At 37.7% G+C, this 24,115-nt stretch overlaps 1 long non-coding RNA gene across 1 annotated transcript in view; it reads right to left on the reverse strand.

Moving 5' to 3' along the window:
* Positions 1-23,664, reverse strand: part of LOC133742276 (uncharacterized) — an 85,024-nt gene extending 61,360 nt beyond the window's left edge. Inside the window, exons 1-2 of the long non-coding RNA XR_009862465.1 lie at positions 23,409-23,664; positions 20,546-20,610 (exon numbers count right to left, since the gene is read on the reverse strand). This is a non-coding gene — a long non-coding RNA (uncharacterized LOC133742276). The remainder of the gene's footprint in view (positions 1-20,545; positions 20,611-23,408) is intronic.
* Between the last annotated feature and the right edge of the window lie 451 nt (positions 23,665-24,115).

A 24,115-nucleotide genomic window follows, 5' to 3' on the forward strand; every position in this document is an offset into this window, starting at 1 on the left:
TATGATTTGGTACGGTTGATAGAATTCAAGGTGTGAGTTGTTTTCTATGTTATATTTGATAGAAACCAAGGAGTGGGTTGTTTTCTATGTTTCGTTTTAAAAGAAACCAAGGTGTATGTTGCTTTCTTTTATTTCGTTTTGAATGGGAATTAAAGTGTGAGTTATTCTCCTTTATTTCGTGTTTTAAGGGATCAAAGCGTGATTTGGTTTCTTGATTGAAACGTGCGGGGTTCATCCCGTGATTTTGGTGTGAGTTGTTTTGAGTTACTCATACGGGCTTGCAAAAGCTTACCGGGTTTGTTGTGTGACAACCCGGTGCACTATTCAAACGGTGTAGGGGTTAATCCTGCAGGTCAGGGTAATCGTGGCTGAAGCTGAGGTAGCTTGTTGGCAGCAGAACAGGTAGGAAGCAAATTTGGTTGGTCTTGCCATTGTTGTGACTTCCGCTATGTAGTAAACTCTGAGGAGCTTTTACGTTTTATCTTGTTGTTGACAATTTAATTCGTAAGCTTATGTAATATATGACTCTGTGGGCGGGTCAATATTGACATAGTGGGTTCAAGGCATCAATACGTATGTAGTTTAAAGGGAAAAAGTTTTCAGGTATTTGGTATTGATGGTTGAACGATCACGCATATATAATTATGGGGTTATATATCGATTTTCATTTGTGTTAAAAATCAGGGGCGTGATATATATACAACAAAGATCTGAAGAGGACGTCGGTAAAAGTGAAGAAGTGCAGACTGACCAACGCCAGCCATTGGATGTGCTCTGATGAGATCCAACGGTTCCCTTCTATAAAGCCCACCTCCTTTGCTAAAGTATGAAAAAAAACAAATAATCCACATGCCTGCACTTTCACAAAACTAATCTCAATAATGATTCAAATGAGCTTCGATCAAGACCAGGAAAATCAGTGGTCAAATTAACATTGATTTTTGTTTTTCACTTCGAAATGAATCTCTCAACACCAAAAGGGTCGCATCAAAGAGGACTGTACCCTTTTTCATGCACTCATGGCAGAAAATAAACACTGATATAGTGATATCTAAATTTCGATTTAACAAAGAAAAATTGATGATGAAGAAGCGAGTTTCATCTTTTTCATTGAATTGAAGAACAGAAAACAACAAATCAAGAGAAGTATTGCATATTGTTCTTATACCCACTGAGCAAATCCTTAGATTTGAAATTTGGAAATCCAAAGCTGGGCAATGGATCTGCGTCTAAGAGGGAATAACTGATTTCATTGGAAAATAATATAATCTTCATATCGATCACTTTCTCAATCTGAATCTCCGATGCTTGGAAGAATTGAGATGGAGTCAAGCGGAGGAGTAGATCGACACGCATATCAGAAATACGACAAAGAAAAAAAAACAAAAGAAAAGGTGGGCTTTATAGAAGGGAACCATTGGATCTCATCAGAACACATCCAATGGCTGGCGTTGGTCAGTCCGCACTTCTTCACTTTTATGAACGTCCTCTTCAGATCTTTGCTGTATATATATATATATATATAGGAAGAGACTCTAAAATGAATTATTTTGTCACAATCGATGAGGCTGTATCCCAGATTATGTTTACTAGTCCATGTTCGAACAAAGTTATAACCCTATTCCCTATTGATTAACTGCAATATAAAGTCCACAAGAAGTTATAGTAAAATGTCTATGCATAGAGCCACTGGAGAGAGAACCATTTGTGGTATATAAACAGGCTATTGAATTGAGTGATAAATGAGATTACATGTTGAAGAAGAAGAAAAAAAAAAAAGAGGTAGTGTCTTAAACCTTGTTGTAGAAAAACGTGCAAAAGAAATGACATTTCAATAACTTATTGGGATCTCTTTTCTCTCTCTCTTTTCGCAACTAAAAGTAGACATTTATGACCTAGAGAAAAGAAGTATACATGGATCAATTAATAACACCAGCTGTTAAAGTATCTACCCACTATCAAGAACAAAATGTGCTGAAGAAAGACACATCTTTGTTGTTATTAATAATAATAACTCATAGTAATTTGATAGATTGTGATTTAAAATCACCTCATCATCCAACCATATGCATGGTTTAAGGCACTACAAATCTTTACCAGTGATTTCTATGTTTAAGTGATTATCAGTTACCAAGATCTCGCTGCATGGAAGAACCCATAGAATATTGGAGTTTCAAATATACTAACTTTGCAGGAAACAACATAGGCATTACTACGTACTCATCTGCTGAAGAAAATGCTTTCTCAACCGCATTATGTTCCTCTCATTAAGAGGTGTATTATACTTGTCAGCTTGAGTCTAATAGATCACGGCATTTGCATCCTTTTCTATTTCACTTTCTTTCGCTTCATTTGCACCTTTTTCTGTTTCACCATTTTCCACTTCCAGTTTTATGAAGTTCTCACTCAATGCTTGCACTTCCATTTCCAAACTTTTGTTTTTCGCATCATTTCCTTTCGTCTTCATTAATTACAGGCAGCCTAGATGAGAAACATGAGAAAATGGATCAAAGTTTCATGGCTACTTGAACGCCAAAAAAAAAGGTAAAAGTTCAGTGATGCAATGCCAGTTGAAATCGCTGAAAGAAATTCATGGAAACCCTTTCATTTGCTCATTTCTTGCATTCCCAATATCACCATTACAAAAAAATAAGGACAAAAGAGATCAGGGAGAAAAACTTAGATCCTGAAAAGAAAAGAAAAATAAGAAAGACTTAGATATCTGAGAGAGTCGATCTAACAACCAGAGACTCCAACTTCTAAAAGGAAAGAAAACTATTTGAATTAGTCTCAGTCTAAAAGGAAAGAAAACTATTTGAATCACTGCCTAAACTTCCATATCTTTTTCAATCCATATCATTCATCATGGTCACTCATTTTGGAAGGAGCGTGTGTACAGACAAGGAAACACAAAGGGAAAAGCAAAAGCCAAAAAAAGAAATGGAAACTGTATTCTTCTTTAAACTCATTCATTACCTGCAAGAATCCAAAACTAACAGACACCCAAAACCAACAATTCTAAAGTTTTCCTCCAATTCTCCAAATTGACCTCTTGAAGCCTTCAGCTCATTTGAACAATTCAACAAAACAAACTCCTAATTAATCGATGCCTTTGAAAGAACCAAAAATTAACTTCAAACAAGTCTGCATTCATTCATTCATTCAAGTAGAACACTAAAACAATAAAACCTCTATTTACAATAGAACACAAAATGCAAAGATCACAAATTCAGTAATTCACCATTACCAAGAGTTCAAACAGAAGCTATAAAACTCAAATTCAAACTTTTCTGAAAAAAAAAAAAAAATAATCAAGGATCAAGGATCAAGCATTATCACCCATTCCAGGTTTGGATATCACAGTTATTGAATTCATTATCACCATCAATCCGAGGATTTGAAAATGATATGTCCTAAACTCCTAATTTAGGATTGAAACCAGACACCAGTTTAAATTTAAATACATTAAAATAGAATGTATAACTGATCATCAAGTTGTATCAAAATGGAAGGTTCATGAATATGCCGTTTAACTGTCAAAAGTGAGTGACTGTTCATCGAAACTGTTATAGTCTTATGAGTTTAATTTCAAGGCAGGCATGTCATGCTAAGCATCACATAGGTGATATCAAGCACGAAATGAATGAGAAGAAAAGCTCTTATTCAATTTAGACTCAAAATTTGTACTTGTAAATGATTAAAAAGAAGAGAGAAATTAAACTCAAATTGAAATGCAGCAGAATTGGAAACCAAGAGCACCATTAAAGAGTTGAAGGAACAATACCTTAGCTTGAACCCGAAACCAGTCACTGAGGAAGTGAGAGGGGGGGGGGGGGGGGGGGGGGAGGTACCATAAAGTTAAATAATATTTAAATTGCACTCTTTGAAGGAAAAAAAAACTCTTCAAATTTCGATTTTTCTTGAAAGTTGAAAAGTTGTGAATCGAATTTTTCAACATTTCAACTTACAATTTCCTCATTCCCAAGAAATATCTTGTTTTCAGTTTAACTAGTAATATCTTTAGCTACTGCTCTATATCAAACTAATTGTAATATTTGGGATGTGATGTATTCTTGAATGTTTTGAAATCGTAATATACTGTTATATCAACCTTACAAAGAAGTAGATAGTCATGCTATTGAAGAGGATGTCCCTGCGTTATGCAGAAAAGCATATGTGATTGTGTTCATTTTTCACTGTCTCTGTCTTTTTCCTTTTAAGGCTGCGTTTGGGGGGCTTTTTTGCTCCCCCGCTTATAAGTGGAAGACGATAAACGTTTTGTAACCGAACTTGTGAGCAGCTTTTTCCAGAAGCTGCTGTGGCTTCCATCGAAAAGCAGAAGCAGCATCAACCCATCTTTTAGAAGCCGGAAGTGAACTGTGGCTATAGTGACTGTAGATTAATGAAATTTCTATAATACCGGTATTTATCCTTCATTGGTTAAAGCAATTACTCGTTGCAATGAAACCCTTCTCATATCCCTACGCTGCATCAACTTCTCTCTCTCCCTCTAACGCCGCCTCACGTAGCTTCTCATTAGGATTTCGGGTTGGAAACCGAAGCCTCAATCAAGCAAGGCTCCTTGGCAATTTGATTCAGTTTCATTTTTAATCTATTTCAGTTTCAAAGTTTGATGATTTTGTTGAATTGAGATCAATTTCGTTCTGGGTTTCGAATATGAGTGGTCGAGATTGTGATTTGTAGCATATATATGTGTGTGTGTGTACTAGGTGCTGTGATGTGTAGCAATTGAAATTGACGAGATTTAAGAGGAGAGAAAAGAATCATAAGACTTAGCTGAGATCTGGCAGGTGGATCCGACGGGGTTTTGCAGGTTTTGTGGGTAGAAGAAAGTCGTTAGATTTGGATTTGTAGTAGTGTCAGAGCTCCTCTTAAGAATGCTATCTTTGAATAAAATGAAAGTTTATTTTATATACTTTTAAACAAAGCTGTAACTATCAAAATGACTAATAAGATGGAAAAGGTTCTGTGGAATAGAGTATTGTTCCTAGATCTACTGAGGGTTGTTCTTAATCATCTAAGATCTTCATTATGTTTTGCATAAACGAGCAAATTACTACTATCCCAATCAGCTATCTATTACTTGTACTCTACTTAGCTTGCTCATGTTACTTTCAAAGAATGCATCTTTAGACTAATCTCATTTTGTCTTTTAACGATTTTGCTTCTTGTCTCTATGAATTCTTTACTGATTCTAACTTATAACTAGAGGGATTATTTGCTCTAGCTAACAATCACCATCCAAAACTCTTATGTTCAGGTTATTAGAAATGGTCGTTTTTCTTATGATATTTTCTACAATACTATAATTTCAGTGAATTTTGTTCAAGACTAACTATTTCTTACAATTTCATTAAGCACAAATGTATGAGTATTCCCTTAAGAATGACAGCCTTAGAACAGTGAATTGGGGATATTTCCTTACTCGAACATTCTTTATTGCCTTTTTTCTTTTCCTTTTTTTTTCACTAAAAGGAAGCCTCATTGAAGGCATTGGTCTTTACTGGAGTAGGGTCTTAGTAGGCTTATAATCATCTAGCTCGCCCTTTTACCTCGTTGGGTGTCCAAATACATTTCAATTCTTGGAGAAGAATACCTGATTTCTTTTGGGACAGAACTTCAAAATGGAAACTCCTCATTTTATGTGTTTTGACGTAGCTTGGTAATCTATTTGATTTACACAACTTAAATCTCAATAGATGTCAGCTTATACTGTAAAATAGAAGCCATGCTGAGAAATCTATAGAAGTATGGTACTTCTAACTCAACAAGTCGGTGGGCAAGTTTATGGAACTTTGGATGTAGCACTAACCGGACATATACTCTTATTCAATTGTGAGAGTTCATCAGTATCACACAGTAAGACAAGGTCTTAGAGTAGAGTTTTGTTGTCTTTTCAACTCTTTTGGCATATTACAGGAGTTTCATGGAAAGGGTGTCTTGTTTAGTGTCAGCATATAGGAAGGGAACACTTGGAACATATCCATTGAGTAACAGAACTTCTAAATCAAGGTCTAAACTTTGTAGCTACAGTTTCAATGAAACATTAATTGAATTTTTGTGCCATGATCCTTACTAAAGTTAATAGGCAATGCTTGTGCAACATATATCAAATACACTGATGATCTGCATGTATGTTATTCTTTAGATGTTGTTGTCTCAGTAGTTGAGATGTTGTACAGCTGGATCTTATTTGCTTGATATTCCTAGTTGAGATTGTGTATTTATTGTGTTTATATATTATAGTGCATCCTGTAGCCAGCAGATCCTGCATAAGTGAAGGAGTTGCGACATTCAATTAATGTTCTAAAGGCTGAAAGTGAACAATTAGAGGTTCTCTCTCTCTCTCTCTCTCTCTCTCTCTCTCTCTGTATATATAGTGCCTTATCAATGAAGCCTTCTATTACTGGTCAATGACTCAATTAGTCATAATTGTCTACTTATTGCGCGCAATATACTTTCATAAACTTCCTTGATCTGGGATACTTCATAAGTTTGAATACAGCACATTATTTAGGCAAAGAGGTTAGGTTAATTGACTTCTATGTTTCCTCCAATATATAAATCCAGTCTTCATATCAGAAAGTTGTAACTTCATCATGATTTCAATATGTCTTGGGATGATGACTGAGATGCCTGCTTCACATTCTAGGAATTCTATGTTATCTTAGCATGTATGATGGAATTACCATTGTTGGCTTAATTAAAGTGTATTTAAAGATAACATTATCAACATTGTAAATTGGTCTTGTTGGTCATCTTGATTTCTATATGAACTCACAAAAAGGAATAGACTGAAATTAATTCTCTCTTTATTGCTATTTCCCTTGAAATTTCTGATGCCAAGGGAGAAAATGTGGCTCTCCTGCTTCTTTTGGAGATCTCCATGACATTTGATACCCTCTTCTTTTGGTCATCCCGGTCTCTCTCTCTCTCTACTTGTATCCATGAGCTGTATTTGTTATATGCAGAAGTAGGGCAGTACTTGTTATATATCAAGTATCCATGATAAACCTTGTAGGATTCCATGTTAAATTCCAAAACATAAGTAGGGCAGTAATAGATACTATAACCTGTACTTGTTATATGCATCTAAAGATTTTCTTCATAACATTTATTATGCTTTTTATCTGTGCTAGATGGGAAAAGAGTCGGCTGTTTGGAATGAGAGTTTAGTAGATGTATTTTTTGACTTATGTATCAAGGAGGTGGATAACAATAATCGTCCACATACTCATTTTAATCCGGCGGGATGGGAGAATATAATCAGTAATTTCACTAAAGAAATGACAAAAGAATATACTAGAAAACAACTGAAAAATAAATGGGATTCCCTCAAAGATCATTGGAAATTATGGAAAGAATTGAAGGGGAAAGAGACCGGTTTTGGGTGGGATCACAGCCGTCAAACTATAGATGCATCCGATGAGTGGTGGCGTATCAAAATTGAGGTATGTAAATCAATTTCATTATTTTGGTTCACAATTTTACTTCATTTGAGATACACTAAACATCGTATGATTTATTTATTTTTTTTGTCTAGAAAAACAAGGAATATGCAACTTAAAGAAAAAGGAATTGCACCCGATTTTGAAGACAAGTTGGATAAGATGTTCATGGGTATTTCAGCCACTAGTGAGCATGCATATGCACCATCTTCTGCACTACCTATTCCTAGAAGTCCACAGCATGGTGACAATGAGGTGAACCTTGAAGGCAGTGGTGACTCTGAGGACAATGATCATTTGGCTACCACTCTGCCAAAAAGAAAAAGAAGTGAGAGAGCTGAGAAAGGTAAAGGAGTAGTACCAAAAAAGGAAAAGATGGGAGGTGCTGCTCATTTGGCTAAACAAATTAATCGAATGTGTGAGGCAATTGAGAGTAGAAGCACATCAACTTCCGTGCTCAATAAAAGTGTAGAAGAAGGTGGAGGCACCACTATTAAGGAAGTGATGAAGGATGTCACCTCATTGCCTGGAGCTGAGAAGGGTACTAGGTTGTGGTTTTGTAGTATCCCGAAAATTCAATATTATTTTCCAAGGATTTTCTGGAATTTAATTATGTGATTAGGTACTTGACAGAGTTGTGTTGAGTGGATTGGGACGATTGTACTTATCTTGGTTAGCGTGTGAAGACGCAGCGGGATTCAGAGGTGAGTAAATCTCACAATATTCGTTATGAGCATAATTACCATATTATTGTCTTGGAGTTATTAGGTTAACTATGACTATAGTTGGTATTAGTGTCATTTCTGAGTGGATGACTACGTATATATATACTTAGTGATGTATATGTATTAGTGATGTGAACAATTACTGAAATGAGTTCATTATTGCTCGAGAATGGTGAAATTGTGTATTGAGTTGTGATTGTAGAATTTCATTTGTTGAGATACCATGGGTCTAGTATGACCATCTTAATTGGTGATTTAAGATATGGTAGCTTTTGTAGGAATATCTGTGTAATGAATCGTTGAAATCAGTGTGATGAATATTGTGATAATTGTCATGTAAAGCTTGTGTAGGAATATCTGTGTAATGAATCGTTGAAATCAGTGTGATGAATATTGTGATGATTGTCATGTAAAGATTGTGTAGGAATATCTGTGTAATGAATCGCTGACATCAGTGTGATGAATCTTTGTGATGATTGATATCTGTGTGATGACCGGCGAAATCTGTGTAATGATCAGTTGGACGATTTCTATCTGTGTGATGACCCGTAGAATCTGTGTGATGATCAGTGTGATGACTGCTCGGTAGCGGAGTTGAATTGTTGTTAAGTTAACAGAGATCGAGAGGACTGCTGTGATGGTCGGATCTACCTATGGATGGCAGAGTGTGAGGTTATGATGATTACTATGACTTGAATTGTTTGTCTTAATGTGACCTCCTGAACTAAAACTGTATGCAGGGGTTACTCTGAATTGTTTCGCTTGTTTTGAATTGTGATTACCTTGTTTTCTTCTTGGATTTATCTGTTGATGGTTTGATTTATCTTAAAAGCCATAGTGGTGACGATTGTACTCTGTGGTGAGGATAGGAAGGTGATTCATTGATTCTCACCTTCGATGTCATGTTGATGACAAAGGCTTCTATTGGAGAGGAAATAAGCGTGATTTTGGAATTCGCCGTAGTGCATTAGAATGGCATCAAACATTGCTTGAGAAAGTCTTGTTTGACTGGAATTTGTGTAATTGGATGCTAGGTTGAGAATCTGAGCATGAGGTTGTAGTCACGAATTGACTTATGTAAGCATGATATGGAAGAATATGAAATTGATGGTTGTAAGTGTGAGTTATGTGCATATCGTTGTTTAGGTTGAGGTGACTTAAGAATGTATTTCTGCTTTGTACGTGGTTTTGAGTTTACTCATACAAGCTTTCATAAGCTTACCGAGTTTGTTATGTGGCAACCCAGTGTACTATTCAATGGTGTAGGGGTTAATTCTGCAGGTCAGGGTAATCGTGGCTGAAACTGAGGTAGCGGGCTAGCAGCTTTACGGTAGGAAGCCAATTTTGTGACTTTACCGTTATTAAGACTTCCGCTTGTAGTAAGCTCTGAGGAGCATTTACTTATTATTTTGTTGTGGCAATTTAATTTGTAAACTTGTGTAATATTTGACTCTGCGGAGCAAGTCAGTATTGACTTAATGGGTTCAGGGCATCAGTATATACTTGGTTTAAAAAGGAAAAAGTTTTACACGTATTTTATATTGATGGCTGAACCATCACGCATATATAATTATGAGATTATATATTGATTTTTAATTTTGTTTAAAAATCGGGGCGTGACACAACGTCAAAGGCATACATCCACTTGATCTTCTAGCATCAATTTATAGTTATTAGTGATATTTCTTTATGTTAAATAGAAGAGTTGTGAGATGCCATAAGTAAATTAAGATCTATTGAAGTTGTATGTAAATGTTGGACAAGAGACACTTTAATTTATCTATTCACTAGAGGTTGTTGGAAGTTGGTTTTGTGAGGGACAGGAGGTCCTAATTGGAAGTTTATTCGAGATTTATGATATTAGAAGTGTATTGGCTGATTTACAGGTTTTTGGATAGTCCATTTTTAGGAGAGGTTATATCGAATTTTTGATAAAATCTTTCTCTAACTTGGTCTACACAAATCCACCTTAGTTTTTTGGATTGATTAAAATTAGCATCTTTAACCATATAAATGGGTAGGCCCAAGCCATAGCCCAACCCAAGCATGATTCTTTTCATTGTCTTTTTGGTTGAACAAAATTGTCACTTCCTAGCAAGTAGCAATACACCAAAATAAAGTAGGAGAGTACAGTTATATCATAAAATCTAAGAACTTGTCATAGTCTTCACAACTATCTTTTGGCCAGCTTAAAGATCTGATTATCCTAAATTTGCATGAATGTGAACTAGAGTTTGATGGCATGAATGCAGATTACAAGTTATAGCTCTGATATTTGTTGCATGTTATACTTGGACTTGAGTACTTGAATGCTAGGACAATAGGACTTGAGTTTTTGTCTCGATATTACTAACGTAAAACTGTAAACGGACTTAACTGAGGCTCTAATATTGATTCCAATCTTTAAATCTTCAATGCAGGTTGCCAAGTTTTGGTTTAAAGCAGCTCTATCACTCTATCAAGTATGAATGCAGTTAGAACTTGGAAGAAGGCTGCATTGTCCAAAAATCTAAATCATCACTATTTTGTGTTTATTTTTTTCATTCCAATATTGCACTGTGTTATTGACTTATTGTTTTCTATGACTTATTGAGTTATTGTTCCAGTGTATGTATATTAGTGATTGTGATTCAGTGTTGGATGATGAGGATGTGTATCAGTACTGTTCGTATTTTTTCATTGCATCATGAAGTCATGAACTTATTGAAGTCTGTACTCTGTGCTTGAAGTCATGAATTGATGAACTTATTGAATTGTGCTTGAAGTTTACATGAAGGTTGGAATAGCAGGATTGCAGGTAGCTTTGAACTGTGCAGTTTGGAATAGCAGAACTGCAAGAAAACTGGAAATTTTCCAGCAATGTTCAGGAACCAAAAACACTGCAGAACCGACCCGAAACAAACGGTTTGGTTCAAATACGGTTCTTCCACTCCAAAAGTGTAATAACCGAACCAGAAAAGGCTATCGGTTCCTGTTCCAGTTTCGGCAAAAAAAAAAAAAAAAAAATATATATATATAACTGATCCCAGGCCTATTTGACATCCCAGTGACCATCGCGAGAGATGTTCCCAACCTACCCGAACCTGACCAATAGATTTTTGTGCTAAGATTTCTTTTGTTTATGGAATTTTTTTGTAAGTATCTTTGGCTTTCTTTTCCAACTCTAGAAAGCAAAGAAAGACTAAGTTATTATTCGGGACACTCTCTTTGTTGATAATTGTATTTCTGCACGGGGCTTTGGCACAATGTCCTCCCCGTAGTACTCTTGTCAGTTTCCAACCAAGACCAATATATTGAAAGTTTGGGCCGGCCTGAAGTTTCGTTGACTTTGACAAGGCTTCACGGGCCCATGATGACCCCTACTTTGGGGTTTAAGAATCAAATAGATAATTAAAATTTTTAACTTAACATAATCAATTCTGATATGATAAAAAAAAGTAATTAATTTTGTTCATTGTGTTTGGAAAGTTTTAAAGTATATAAATATTTAAATGTTAATAATAAACTACACAAAACATTCAACGACGTTTGAAAATTGTCATAAAATCGTTTTCATGGGGTTTTTCAAACTTCATGCAGAATGGACGTCTCTACTGGTGCCGTCTTAGAGGGTATCAATTGATGGCGATCAGAAAATGCCATCAATTTTTTTTATAGCATTTACTAAACGTCATAGAAAGTATTTCCATGATGTTTTGAAACGTCATCGAAAGTGTTTCCATGTTGGTTAGAAAACATCCTAGAAAGTATTTCCATGATGTTGGGTAAACGCCATAAAGAGTGTTTCCATGACGTTTGATAAACATCATCAAAACTATTTCCATGATGTCTAGATCAAAGCAAGTATTTGAGTAAGATCGATGGTGCACGAAGACTGAAGAGTTGGAATGAATGGAGTTTGAAGCATTTGATTGCTTTGCAAATAGTTTTGGCATGACATTGCATTTTGAGTGTAAGTAATTCTTCTGTTTTTGGCTTGGCTGTGCATTTTACATTTGGTTTAGATTTGATTAAGCCTGTGGCAGCCGTGCTTGGGCGTGTTTTGGCTTGGGCTTTGATGGCTAGAAAGGAGCTTGGCATGACTAGTGTTTATGCTTGGTACTTGTGTGCTTAATATTTTTTTTTTTTTCTTGGCATGAGCTGTTTGAGTGTTGGCATGTTCCTCTTGGTCGTAGATCTACCTGGCGTTAGCGTGAGTATGACGTGAGCGTGGGCTCGAGCTTGGTTTGCTTGTTTAAGAGACTTGATATGTATTTGCATGCTTGTTTGCTTGAGGGGCTTGATGTGCGATATCTGATAATATTTGCATTGTTCATTTGAGGGGAACTTTTTTCATGTTTGTTCGTTTAAAGGGGCCTTATGTAGTAGCATGCATTCCCCTATATGGACTTCATGTGTAATATTTTGAACTTCTGCATGTTTGCTTGTTCAATCCTGATGTCGATTGATAATATTTTGAACTTCTTCATATGTAATATATATTTTGTAAGTTGTTATATCTTTTGTGAATATATTTGAAGGTAGTGAGCCCCAATTTTTCTTCTTCTGCCTAGAGCCCAAGAAATCTCAAAGCTGACCTTGCCCGGATTCTAATTCCTATTCTCCTTATCTTGATTGAACTTTAACCATGACTTCTCTTCATCCCAAAGTTGATTGCCAGCCAATATTTCAATCTTTATTCTTCTTTGTAAGAAGGTCTATGTACTGTTTTAAGGGGCATGAATGAAAATATTAAGTTTAAGCATTGGAGGTTTGATCCCCTCAAAGTGATCTCTGCTTTATACTCTGTTAAGTTTCCAACTAATAGGGTCTAGTTCTATCTGTCTTCGATTTCGGTTAGTTTCCAATCGCAGATTCATCTGAGAGTCTCACTTTCTTCGTCCCAGCGACAACAAGGCTTCAACTCTCTAAAATCCACTGTCAAGGCTCCGGCAAGGCTTCCTCTGACCGGTCTTCATCTCTCTATTTGACATAACACTTCTGGCCACCACTTTGGGTAAAGTCCCTCTGTCTCTAGAGTTTTGAATTCCATCTTCTCTTTCGTTGTTTTACGATATCTGGTAGGTTTTAGCCTTTTGGAGGTTCATTGCTTTGCCTTTTTTTTTTTTTTGGAGTTTCATATGTGCATAGCATTCTTTCATTTTACCATCAACTTTTGATTTCTCAAAGGAAGAAATAGTATTTCCGAGAATGGCTAATCTAGGGTTTGGGAAGAAGTCGGATGGTTTTCTCAATGCAAGGTCCATTGAGGAGAGTTTGAGAGTTTGTGGTTCTGAAAAAGGTGATCGTCTACATAATACATAACGCAAGTAGTTTCATATTTGATATAAATGGAGTCTTAAAACTGTTTTGAGTCATCTTGCAGATGAACAGAGGAAAAGACCTTAGACTCTTACAATTCTCAAGGAGATGCAGAGCATGAAGAGAATGCAAGGTGAGATGGAACATACCTTAGAGGCAAAAAATTCAAAACTACGAATTCGATCTATGCTAATGAGCGGTGTTTACAACATAGGTATGCTCTAACTTTTCTCCACTTTTAATCCTTTTGCCCTTTCTATTTTTGTTTATGTGGTAGCTTACTTTATATTTTACTATGCTGTTAGCTTTAGAATATCAAAACCAAGAGCTTGAGAAGCAACTGCAACAAATGGTATTAATATTATCAACTCATTCTACCTTCTATTTATTTCCTGATTGATTTGCTATTTGCAATTCTTACTTAAAATGAGTGTTCTGTAATAATTTATTTTCTCAGAAAGAGACAACTTCTATGGAGAAAAAGCATGTTGATGAAAAGTTGATAGAACTAGAGGTTTGTTCTCTAAAAGTTGAAACTTTGAGATTTTCGCGAATATTGAATGAGTCTTTCAATTTTTGTTTTTGGTCATTCAATGATAGGAAGAAGTTAATAAACTTAAAAATTAGATTTCTAAATTTAAAGAGAAGTTGAGCGAGAAGGAAGATAATTTGAGCGAGAAGAAATATCTTAATAATACACTTACTTCCATGCTTTTGGAAAGTAATACTGAATTGCAGAAGTCTCGCAAGGCGTTAATCAGTGTATGTAGATTGTCTTGTTATCTTTGTTTTTATTAGATTAATTTCAGTTTACCCCCCTGAGGTTTGGAGGTGTCATCATTTCACCCCCCCCCCCCCCCGACTCTCAATTTCACTTTTTTACCCCCTGAACTTTCCAATTTTTGTCTTCCGTGCCCAATGCCTCATTTTCCGTCCAAATTGGACATTAAGTCTGATAATGGGGCCCACTTTGAGGGCTAAAATAGTCATTTCAAGACAAAAAAATAGGATTAATTTCAGTTTACCCCCCTGAGGTTTGGGGGTGTCATCATTTCACCCCCCCAACTCTCAATTTCACTTTTTTACCCGGGTTTCTCCCTTCTCTCTCTGCGTTAAATCCTTCTCTCTATCACAGCGCCAAATGTGAGCCCCGGAAAAATGTATCGAGCTTAATGGAGATCGTACAAGAAATTATTTAACGATCTCGATAAACGTCAAAGTGCTCGAGAATATTTTCAGAAAATTATACAAGAAGGAATTCTTGATTTAAGCATTGAGTAATAAAGTACACGACAAGACGAGTTCGTGGGAACTTTCGGCGAATTTTTCGGATATCCAAATTAATTACTATGGGTTTTCAAAGTTTTCGAGTATGGAAATTAGTTAAAAAGAAAAGGGATCATCTCGGGGAAACTTGGGCTGTCCATTTTCTCCACCTACTGAGCTGGGCCGTTGATTTCATTTTAAAGGGATGGGGACTAGATCAGATCGATCTAGAAGACGCGAGAGAAGCTCGAAGCTTCTGACCCGAAAACGCGTCGCCGACCCGAGGAAGAAATCCGACCAGAAAGCCGTCCCCCGAGGCGGACCACCGACAATAGCCTCGTCTCACCGTCGCCTACGTCCCTACGGTCTCGGAGACGAAGAACGGAGAATTGACTACTGGAAGCTCCGAGACTTCTCCAGCGATTTCCGCGAGTTCCAGCGACTCCGGCCACCTTCTAGGCTACATTTGGTATGAAATCTCATCTCCTCGTCATACTCTATGTAGATACGTTTACTAGCAATGCTATTTTCTATGTCACCAAGCATAAGTAACACCCTCTTGGGGGGCCCACAAGCCATGGTGGGGCCCAACCGAGACATGCATCCCATAGCCCGATGTCCAAGTTACGCCACGGTAGTCGGAAGCGGCCAATACCTCGCCGGGAAGCCACCTTCCCGGCCTTGCCAACATGCCTCCATAATAGGCATTTCTACACTAGAATAGTGGTTTTAGCATCCCATATTGAAAAACATGTAAAGGAAGGAGCCTCCCTCCCCTATAAAGGAGACTCCTTCCCACTTACTCAACATCCCATTACACACTTTGTAATCCCCTTTGGAGCCACAAGGCCCAAACACACATAGTACATTATTCAAGTGGATGTAGTCTCCCGCTAAGGCGGGAGACGAACCACTATATTTCTTGTGTCCTGCTCTCTCTCTCTCTCTCTCTCTCTCATTCTTTACGTTAATTAGACCCTTCGGTCAACAACATTAACATTGGCGCCGTCTGTGGGAAGCCAACACAAAGGCTTCGTCACCTACCACTAACTTTGACCCGTAGGCGTCGAGTCAACGCTCGGTCAACATCAGATAAGGGTGGTCAACGGCCATCGGGGCCGGTCAACGCTTGGTCAACGCCCATCATGGCCGGTCAATGCTTGGTCAACGCCCATCTAAAAAGTCAACACTGTACCACACCAAAAAAAAAAATTTCTACCAATTTGCTTTGGACACCCGGAGGTCCACCGTACTGTGGACACTTTGGCATTCTTTAGTCATCTTCAGTGCCCCCGCTGAACTGTATACCGCTAGCAACTATCAGCGGCAACCTCCATTGCACGACCCAACCATCAGCGACAAATTCCTTCCGCTAAGCACCATCAGCGGCGAATTTCCTCCGCTAAGATCCATCAGCGGCATCGCCAGGCACCGGTAAGATCAAAAGCTGACAATCGTTGTTCAAATTTCCAGGCACCGCTAATATCAAGTCATCACCCAATTTTATCTTCTTCATCATCAGCGCCTGGCGGTCATCACCCAGCGCTCAATCCTCTCTTTTAGCGGCACATTGGCCTCTCACGGCAACATCAGGCTAGCAGTGCCCATTTACTCTAGACACCCAGGCCTCCGCCAAAGAGTTCCGCTAGAAGCCTCCGCCAAACCACCAGCACCAGCAGCCTCCGCCAAAGACAGTCAGCGGAAGACACAGCCCACAACGCTATCCTGTACACCGCTGGACTGCAATCCCGGCAGGGCTTCTTCAATCCCGGCGGAGCTTCTTCAATCCCGGCGGAGCTTCTGCAATCCCAGCAGAGCTTCAATTGTCTCAGCGGAGGTTCAATCTCTCGGTCACCCAGATTTTATTTGGACACCCAGCTGACTGGGCACCCACTGTTTCTCTCCCCGCTATAATAGAGTGGTCAATCAACATCACCACACACCATCAAACGCTCAAAGCTCTTCCAACAACTCATTCGGCAGCCTGCTCTCCTTCTTTGCTAAACCGTGAGCAATCACAACTTCAACACCGGACATCACCACCCATCAACTCTGGGCATTCAAACACCAACGAGCTGTTTGGGCTCATTTCCTATGTTCTCTGTGCATCCACTTTAAATCTCGTTCATTGGAATGGTGGTTTCACCACTGATTTCACCTGCAATCAAACAGACCAAACAAGCTAAGTCTCGGTCTCTATTCGTTATCTGGTTATTGAACTTCATAACAACAACATGTGTCTAGAGTATGCATGACTAACCAATAACACTTGGGCAAGCAAGAACCCATTTTTATCAAGAGTATGATATACTTGATGTTGGGTCCCCCTGTGCACTAGCCACAAACATTTATGCTACTAGCACATCATGATCTGCTTTATGTAATATACACACATACATATATGCCTTCTTTTCTCACGGCTCAAAGGTATATGTAGGCTTTATGTTATACATGTAGTAGTAACTAAGCCTTATGCTTGTGCTTTTCCTATATCATGACAGCTTGCAAACATGCAACATGTATACTAGCATGCACATTTATACATAGACATGCGTCCCAAGTGAACAATAGTATTCAATTGATATCACTCGTTTCATAATATACGAATGTGACATCTAGACTAGGCATGCAGGTGCAATTGAGGCCGGATCATTGTCATCTAGACTAAGCACCTCATGATATACTTGTCTATGCACAAATATGCATCATGTAAACCAGCTGTCAAAACTAGCCAAAATCCTACTTGTGCCGCTAAAGAACATACAATGCTCAGCGAATAATCCATATTTCTATGGCAAACTCATGTTACATGACCATCCTTAATTAATGGCTTTATTTCAGAAGCCTAAATTCGCATATAATGCTTGCGCTATATGGTCTTATATAGACTCCAAGGCCTAGTACTCACATGTCGACTTATTAAAAATGTTTCTTTAACATTTCATTGCCAAATTGAAATTCATATTAGAATCATAATCAAGCATGTCATTTGTCATACAGTACTACATCGCTTATACACTTTGCTTAAATATCTTATCAAAGTGCACATGCAACATTCTAGTGTTGATTTTACGTACTCATGTACTAATCACCTATCTTGTTTCTAGGAAACATAATCACCAATCACCTTTTTTCAATTAGCGAAATCATCATCCTTCAACTAAGGTGCTTTGCCGGAGCAATGGAGCGTCATGCTTGGACAACTCCAACATGATTTGGGTACTTACAATAATTCCAATTCCACCTCGCTCCAAATCGGCATAAGATAAGTAACTATATCTTATCTTTTACGCTCTTTCAATTTGAGCTATCGCCATACCATGCTTTCATAACTTTTGAGCATGCCTACAACATTTTGTACATTTGGCAACACTTTCTAGGCCTCACATGCTAGATACGCCATACTCCGCATTCCGGTCTCAATGATCCTTAAGCATGTTTACAAAATGCAAAATGTTATTAGCAACTTCATTACGAATACATGCTATGCTTCTATTTAATTACAACTCAATTAAATAAACATGTGACGCTTACTTAGACAAACTATGCCATGCTTATTTGTTGTTCATAAAATTAGCAAGATTTGCATGTACACTATATGTAAATTGTTTGTCTAGCCTCTGGACCACCATATTTTGTAAAACTTTCCCCACGGGAAATAGACCTAAACGGGTCTAGACTCCACGAGTCTATGGTCTACGACCAACCGCCAAGAGGTAAGGCAACGCCTCATAATGACGATGACCGCTACGCGGCATTACAGTCAAGCTTTTCTCCTTCGGGAAAGAGTAAAGGGACCGGTTAACATAGCCCACGGTAACCATTGATCCGGCAGTTAACCCCGACGCTTGGGTATCAAAGATTAGGTTCGCTACCTAACGCCCACCGCCTCCGCGGCACCCCCGAGCTTCCCGCTCACGAGCTTCCGCTCATGCCTTCGTGGCACTCCCGAGCTTCAAAAAGAAATCTACATCAACACAAAAAAGGGAAGAAGAATCAGAATTGAAGACGAAGAGCTAGGGTTTGACGTCTAGAGCTTCTCTATATATACACACCTATGTTGGGCGTTTTTGGCATCTTCCTTCACTCCATTCAGCCATCTCTCTCCCTCCATACACGTTCATCTCTTCCACAACTCAAAAATATCATGAAACCCATAATCAAATCGCAAATCCTACCCTTTACTCTCTAAATTTCGGATCCTCTCCATTGTTCAAGCATTGGAGCCGTGAAGCAAAGTTCCATCATCTCCAACACATCCTTGCCATAGTCCTCATCAATGTCCACCACATTTGAAGACCTTCTTGCGTTTTGGAATTTCTTCAAAAGTGTAACCATGTCCTTCTATCTTTTGTTTTCGGTTTTATTGTTTTGTAACTTAAAAATCAGATTCTATAGCGTTCTATGTTTTTGGTTTTATTGGATGTTTCGATATTTTGTGAGAATAAAGTCTATGTTTTGATGTTTAGTTTCCAATAATCATGAAGCATGAAAACGTTTTAGGTTTCTAGAAGACATAAATTGCGATTTTGATATGTGATGATGTAAGTTCATTGATTTTGTGCTTCAATCCCATCTTTTATGTGTTTTGTGTTCTTTGGTTGCAAACTTAGAATATTTAGAATATTGAGCATGTAATTGAATCTAAATTAAGATTGCTAGCGTTCTAGGTCTTAATTGCTAAGTGGAAAACCTATAATTACTTAGAGAAATCAATGAAGAGTCTTGCATGCTTGTATGGCGTTCCAACTTGTGTTCTTGGCTTAAATCAATCAAACTTTCATTAATCTTTATGCGTTAAATATGTTTTGTTAGTGAGTAGCGTTCTATGACTAGCATTGTATGTTTAATAGGGTTAACTATGGTGCGTTCATCTAATTAATTTAATTAAGGAAAGTAAAAAGAACTTTGTATGCCTTCATCTTTGTTCTTGATTGATTTCTTCATTCACATGTTTTGATCCGTGATTTATGATTAGAAAACTCGTTTTCGTGTTAATGATTGTTAACTTCATCATACATATTTCGTATCACCCCTTATCTATTTTGATTCATGGATTGATTTATCATTGTAAAGTAGTTAATTTAGTTTAGAAATAAAAACAATTCGAAACCCCTATTGTATACTTGTAATTTTCGTATGTATTATATACTTGTGATTACTAATTCTTTTCTTTGACGTTTAAATGACAGGAGCACCCTCAATCCCCGGTTTAGAACGATACCCTACTTACTCATACTACAATTCGATGCAGGGTTTAAATTGACACTCACTTTGAGGGTATCAGTCATGCACCCATGTGGAGCGAACTCAACGTGAGCAGAGCGGGGGAGGGGGAAGAACTGGTCGTACACCTATGCGCATCAAGCAGAGCGGGGGAGCTGGTCATACACTTGTGCGTCCGCCGGTACACAAGCAGAACATGAGGGTATACGTGCACGTAACCGGAAAACTGATGAAGTATTGCTGTATCTTGCTGGGGTTGGGTACTCGTAAGGTAAGTTGAAATCCAATTTACTTTGCCAAAATAGAAGGTTCCTTCTTTTCATACACGTGACAACATTTAAAACTTCATATCTAATAGACCATTTGAAAAGTTCCTTTCTTTCCCAAAAATAAGCAATTTACTTCAAAGCATAAATTATAAAATTGCATAATGACCACAACAATTAATTTACGAGAAATCACAATAACCTTCTTGAATATTAAATAGATAATTAAGGAAATCAAATATCAAAGAATCGAAGTAATTGCATGCATTTCTTAAAACAAAGTCCAACTCACAATGAAGGGTGACTAGGTGAGTCCCATCTCGGGAATGTCCTCGGAAGCTTGCTCAACCGGATTACCTAGTTGTTGGATCATAATTCATATACATATTTGTGCCCTAAAACATGAAAATTACTTGTTCTAAAGTCCAATTTAATGTTGACTAATCCAATTTCATTATTCCCCTAATCTTGTACTTTTGCTTAACCTATGTGTTTATTTATATATATTTATTATGTTTGCTTTATCATACTAGGAAATGGTCGAGAAACATGGAAATGAAAAGTAAACTTTAGCATTTTCCTACTCCGGCTAGGGGAAAACGAGCTAAACAAGGAAGGAAGGGCGGCAGCCTAATCAAACAAACTCCAAATGTGCTGAAACTTTCCAAATCCATTCTAGACATCCTAAGGATCATTTCTTATGAAGAGTGAAAGAGCTAGTTCGGAGCGTAAGGCCTTCAAATGATTGGTCCAGGTTTCTGACTAAAAGACGAAAAACTGGCAACACAGGACCTGTACAGATTCTGGAAGAATTTCCGACCAAAACACAGCGAACTAAGCTCTGAAATTTTACCAGGATGATCTACACTTATCAAGGAACATTTGGTATGAAGAAGTCGAAGGCTAATTCTGATGTCTCAATGGAGATTCAATTGAAGGAAGCTTCAGGAGCAGAAAACAAAGTCAAAACATGGCAGTTTGGCCTAAAACCTTCTTTTGACTGATTTCTTGTGCATTTTTGGAAAGTCTATGATGCTGAAACTATCAAGGAGAGCCCTAGAATAATCCTACAAGATTATAACAAGATTAGTCCATCATATTATCCTTTGGATAATAGGCATCCATATGCACCTTTTCTCCTTTGGTTGCCAAATTGACTTTGGTGATCCAAAACCACCCCAACACTCTTCATTTTCATGTTTTCCCATGCACAATAAAGAGAGCAGCTGCTCCTCTCTTCTCCTTAGGCATCTTTTTCTACTCTACACTCTTATAGCTCATCATTATTTCCCTCTTTTTCTCCATATCTTCCATAACCATTTCCCTTAATTTTAGGATCTATTACCACTCTCATACTCCACCTCCATGCTTCTTTCAATGCTTGAGCTGCTCCTTTTGCTTCCATTCATCATTTTACTCCTCTCTCTCTTCTCTATATAAGCATCCCTTCATCACACTCTTAAGGCATCACCCATTCCACCCCATTACATCTTCTTTCTCTCTTCATCTCCTTCATAAAACCTCCATATCCACCTCCCAAAATCCAAACCCATAATATCCATACTCCCCTTACTACTCCATCTCCTCCATCACCACCACCACAACTACCATCTTCCACCACCATAAACTCTATCACTACCACTCAAAATTAGTCAAGGAAGCATCATATCTTCATCACCATACCATTCATCATCAACATCAACAAGTTCATAATCCATTCATTCCACCATCAAGGAGGATCTAAGGGCATTGAAGGAGGAAAACCATGGAGAAGCTAGTCATCAATTTGTCAAGCTTCAATTAGTTCACTCTTTCCTTAAACTCCTTAATTTTCCTTGATGTATTTTAGATTTGGTGTTAATTTGTATGAATATGAGTGAGTAGTTACTTTGTTGGGGCTAGGGTTGAAAGCCCTAACCAATCTTGTATGGATTGATGCTATAATATGATGTTATGCAATTTTCTTTAACATGCCTACATGCTAGTTCAAGAGTTGAATGCATATGCTTAGACTTTACTATTTTGAGTATGTGTGTTTGCTATGTCATGATATAATGTTTAGAGATTGGTAACCTTTGAATGTTAAAGCATGAAAGCACACTAGGTGTGCATGTAGGGGTTGTGAATTACAATCACTTAGAGATAAGCTTGGTTGGTTTGCATGATTTCTTCATCTCCAAACTTTATGCACTTAGTGTAATGCACTAGATACCTAACCGGATTGAAATGCATGACTTAAGTAGTTAAATACTACACCCGAGAGGGGTTGCTTGATATCACAAAAGGAGCATGTCCCTTGTCATACCCGAGAGGGATGCAAGGAGAGAAATTGGTTTATTAATTTAGCATCATTCCTATTGAAATGCATCAATACTTGCAAGGGAGGTTAGTGGTAGACAATCTAAATCCTAAATTTCATCCATTTGATCATTAGTTTAGTTTAGAGTAATTTAGTTTCCATTTGAGCATCTAGCTATTTTTCAATTCAAAACTATCTTCAAAAACCAAAATCAAATCACTACTCCATCTTGCACATACTCACCATGAGCCTAAATTTCCTTGTGAATTTAGGTTTGTGATTGTACATTTGCATATTCTAGCTCTCCTTAGGTTCACACCCTAGCTAGTGAAAGGAATCCAATCCTTGTGGGTTCGACAACCTTTCTTAAAATCCCTATACTATTACTTATACCCCTTATACTTGAGGGTGGCTATTTGGCTAACACTAGTCAATAAGAATTTATGAATAAATTAAGTTCAATTCCGATAAACTAAGTAAAGAAATGTGAATGCATCCTAGCAATCGTATCCTCTCCTTGACATAATGTCACCCAAGTCTTCCTATCATCAAATAATCATCTTAAGTCTCTTCCACTAGCTTCCCTCCAACTCCAAAAACAATTTTTCCCAATTTATTCCCAACACCAAATTCTAATTTCTCATCCAAAATTCAACAATTATACTTGGGCTAGTACTAACACATCCTAGGAAACATAATAATGCTCAAAAACACTCAAAATGGCCATGAAAGGCCGCCGGAGACGGCGGAGCCGCGGTGGCTCATGGTGGCCGGAATCCCAACTTCCAAAATCTTCAAATATATATGCAACATTATACTCAAAAGAAAGCCCATGAGGCAATGAACAACTTTATACCTTGGGGTTTCTCCAAAAAGTCGACGGTTTGGCCGAAAATCAGAAAATTAGCCGAGGATTATCAAACCTTCTGTCCTTCGATTCGTTGCACACAAGTGAAATTAAGTTATGAAACTTATATGGATAGAAAGCCCATGAGGAGAGGAAGAGGATGGTGTAAAAATTTTGGCCGGAATCGGCGCCGGCGACCGAAAAGGTGAACGGTGGTGGGCTAGAGCTGGTTCTTTCACTCTCTCTCTCTCTCTCCTTGATCTGGTTCTCACGTGAAAAATGGATTTGGGGGGGGGGGGGGGGGGGAGGATCTGATCTAATTAAGCTAGGGTGAGGCGAAATGACCAAAATACCCCTCACACGAAAATACTTATAACTTTCTCGTTATAACTCCGTTTAACGAACTGTTTGCACCTACACTCTCGTATTGTCGTGCTCTATTTTTCCATGCTAAGAAAAAAAAATTGAAACTCTATAAAAATAATTTCCTATTAAGAAGGCTAATTTAACGATACGATGAATTGAAATATCTAAATGCAATGCAAATAAATTAAGGGATAGTATTTCCGGGTACGGGGTGTTACAGCAAGGCCCAAACACATATAGTACAATATTCAAGTGGACGTAGTCTCCCGCTAAGGCGGGAGACGAACCACTATATTTCTTGTGTCCCTCTCTCTCTCTCTCTCTCTCTTTACATTAATTAGACATTTCGG

Source organism: Rosa rugosa, chromosome 4 (genome assembly GCF_958449725.1).
Source record: "Rosa rugosa chromosome 4, drRosRugo1.1, whole genome shotgun sequence".
NCBI classification, from domain to species: Eukaryota; Viridiplantae; Streptophyta; class Magnoliopsida; order Rosales; family Rosaceae; genus Rosa; species Rosa rugosa.